This window comes from Octodon degus, unplaced genomic scaffold (assembly GCF_000260255.1).
Source record: "Octodon degus isolate 3935 unplaced genomic scaffold, OctDeg1.0 scaffold00229, whole genome shotgun sequence".
Lineage (NCBI taxonomy): Eukaryota > Metazoa > Chordata > Mammalia > Rodentia > Octodontidae > Octodon > Octodon degus.
This window is the reverse complement of record NW_004524805.1, coordinates 374,838-378,503: the sequence shown is the minus strand read 5'-3', so window position 1 is coordinate 378,503 and position 3,666 is coordinate 374,838. Positions and strand designations below refer to the sequence as shown.

General features: G+C 38.0%; 1 protein-coding gene across 4 annotated transcripts in view; it reads right to left on the bottom strand.

The window, feature by feature from the left end:
- Lats1 (large tumor suppressor kinase 1) overlaps positions 1-3,666 on the bottom strand; it is a 67,172-nt gene that overhangs the window by 33,799 nt on the left and 29,707 nt on the right. The gene's annotated exons all lie outside the window — the stretch shown is intronic.

Genomic DNA, 3,666 nt, shown 5'->3' with positions numbered 1-3,666 from the left:
TTGAACCGCAGTCCCTGTGCTTTGCTTAGCTTAGCTTGCTCTAAGTAGGTGCTTTAGACCACTGAGCCATCCCACCAGCCCCTTAAATCTTATTTGATAGAAAACATTAGGTGTACATAATGGCACCTGTTTCTACGTGAAAGTACACACCAGTGATGGTGTACTTACTTTTTTTCCACCTTTCTTACTTTTGTGGTACTGGGGATTGAACCCAGGAGCACTCTGTCACTGAGTTAAACACCCAGCCTTTTTATTTATTTATTTATTTATTTATTCATTGTTGTGATATTTTGAGATATAGTCTTGTTAAGTTGCCTAGGTTGGCACTCAACTTTTGATCCTTCTGCTCAGCCTCCCAAGTAGCTCAGATTATGGGCATGTGCAATTGCACCCAATGACTGCATATTATGTGCTCCAGAATGTACCATGGTATTTAACATTTAATTTTTTTGTTTGTTTTTGAGACAGGGTCTTGTTATGCAATTGAGGCTGTACCTGAACTGACTGTGTAGCTTAAACTGGCCTTAAACTCACAGTAATCCTCTTGCCCCAGCCTCCTCATTGCTGGGATTACAGACACATCACATGCCTAGCTCTTAACATTTACCTTATTAAGAAATAATCTAAGGCCCAGCCAAATAGCTCAGCGGATTACAGCGCCTGTTTAGGCAGATGCAGCAGCCAGCCGCATTCCATTCCCTTGTGCCATGCCAGCCCTGCCCCTGGAGCATGTGCGATTGAGACTGGGCATTGTGGTGTGTGCCTGTAATCCCAGCTCTTGGGAGGCTAAATACAGGTGAATCCACATAGTGAGACCATGTACTAAAATACAAAAATAAAATAAAATAAAGAAATAATCTAGAAACAGTTGATCTTTTAATTCCACAGTCAAAAAACAAAACGGACTGGGGAAATGGCTCAGTAGAATAAGTGCTTGCCTGTCAAGCACAAGGACCTGAGTTCAAAATCCCAGTTCCACAAAAAACAAAACAAAACAAAAAAAAAAACCACCAAAAAACCAAAAACCTACAGAGTCACCAGAAACATTCTCTACAGAGAAACAGCAACTGTCTTGAACCTGGCAGAGCTCATAAAAGGAGTATGTTAGGGTTTATGAAACAGTAAAAAGAATGAGATGAAAACTAGGTAAGGATTTTTTTTTTTTTTTTTGGAACCAGGGATTGAACTCAGGCCCTTGTGCTTGACAAACAAGCACTTATTCTACTGACCTATCTCCCCAGGCCCCTAGGTAAGAATTTTGAAGTATCAAATTAGGCTCTTGAAGATTTGTATTATAATGGGGAACTACAGAATAAGTGAATCAAGGAGACTATAGAAGCACACTGCCATATTTTTTATATCACTATTAGTATAAGTAACACTACGCCTTTACTATTTGGACAGATGAGGGACAATAAATGTCTAAGCACTTGTGGTAAAAGAATCTTGCTTAGGAGTATTAGTGTCATGAAGTAAAAATTTTGAGAAGTACAACTGGGCTAAAGCTAACATATCTTTATAATGAGAAGCCATTAATTTTATTACTGCCCATAAATAAAATAGGACCTTAGAGGTCGTCAGCACTGAAAAAAAAAATCAAGAAAACAAATGAGGTAGTGAATAATGCTTTAGACTTTAAAAAATTTCTTTTATTTGGCACAAGGTCTCACTATGCAGCTCAGATTTGTACTTATCCTCCTATTTTCAGCCTCCCCAGCACTGGGATTACAAGTGTGTGCCACCACGCCTGGCCTTAGATTTCTAAAACTATATACATCAGAAAGAACCTTTTTTTTTTTTTTTTGGTGGAACCTAGGATTGAACTCAGGCACTTGCGCTTGCCAGGGAAGCACTTATTCCACTGATCCATCTCCCCGATCCCCAGAAAGAACTTTTAAGGGCTGGCCAAATAGCTCAGCAGATTAAAGCATCTGCTTAGGCAGATGCAATGGGCTTCGATCCCAGGCATGCCATGCCAGCCTCACTCCTGGGGTGCACTGAGATGGTAGTTGAGACTGGGCATGGTGGCACACGCCTGTGATCCCAGCTCTTTGGGAGGCTGAACACAGGAGAATCATTACGAGTCTAATCTATGTAGAGAGATCCTATAGACCCTTACTAAAAAAAAAAAAAAAAAAAAAAAAAAAAGAATTTTTAAGTTCCTTAAAGGTATAGACCATGTTTGGTATGACTTACTATCCTTATTGATTAGTTCATGTATCTGTAGAGTAACTTATCTAACATAATGTATTACCACATAGTGGTGGTTATTTCTCTGTGATCTGATAAACTGTCTTGCTTTAGCAACATATAAAAAATAAACATAACATCAGTGGTTCTCTTCTTTGCCTATTGGCGAAGGAGAAAAATGTTCTGGAGAATCACCAATCCAATCGTTTTCTTAACACTACACAAAAACTATTCAAAGTCCTTTCTTTCTCTTCCCCTCTCCAATTTCTGGTACAAATCCAGTATTTTTAGAGCATTTAAGTACAAGAAATAACTTTAATCAAATAGTAACTAGAATGAGCTGGAAAGAATAACCTTTTTTACTCCCAGTTTAGCTGTACATTTCTCTTTTAAAATCTTTTATTATATAAGGGCCAGGGAGATGGCTCAGTGGAATGGGGCCTGAGGTCAATCCCCGGTTCAGGGAAGAAAAAAAAAAAAATCAACTAAAACAATAAAATAAAATCTTTTATTATAATTTAGAATTAGGTTCTTGTTTTTAAAATTAAATAGGCACCAGATAACAATGCTTCCATTAATAAGACATTAATACAAAATAACAGTTGTTTCCATACATCCTAGATGTGTAGTAGGATATACCAAATAGAACTGTGTGGTGCATCACAGGACAGTCACACAGTGAGGACGTTGCCTCATAGTTCTCCCTTCATTGATTAATGTAGGACTATAGAGAGATGCCTAGAAATACGGTCACCAAAATATTAAAAGAATTTTAAGAGTAGTAGTGTCTGTACAATAAAACTAAAGGTATTTTTAGATTTCCTATTTTTATTTTTTTTATTTTTGAAAGAGAATATTACTTTGCAGTGCAGGCTACCCTCAAACTTGTGATAATCCTCCTGGCTTAGTCTCCCGAGTGCTGGATTACAGGTGTGTGCCATCACACCTGGCTCTATTTTCAAATTTTTAACTCAAAGTAAAAGTTAAAGAGCAACATAAAGGGGCCAGGGAGATGGCTCAGTGGAGCAACATAAAAGATAGATAATAGGAAATAGGTAGATAATCTTTTGTAAATGGGAAAATAACCCAAAGACAAAGGAAGAACAGAGGAAGGGGCAATAAAAAGAAAGATGTATTATGCACATGTATTAACTCTGTGATAAATGTAATCATTGTGCTGCAAATCTGTACTAATAAAAATTAATTTTTATTTTTTTCAATTTCCCAACTGATTTTTATCTAAAATGATTTCCTTTTTTTTTTGGCAGAACCAGGGATTGAACTCAGATCCTTGCGTTTGCCAGTCAAGCGCTTATCCTACTGAGCCATCTCCCCAGCCCCCTAAAATGATTTCTTCCATCTAAAATATTTACTCAAGTCCGGGCACGGTGGCGCGCGCCTGTAATCCCAGCACTTGGGAGGCAGAAATCAGGAGGATCACTACTAATGTGGGCTATGTAGTGAGACCCTGAGCAA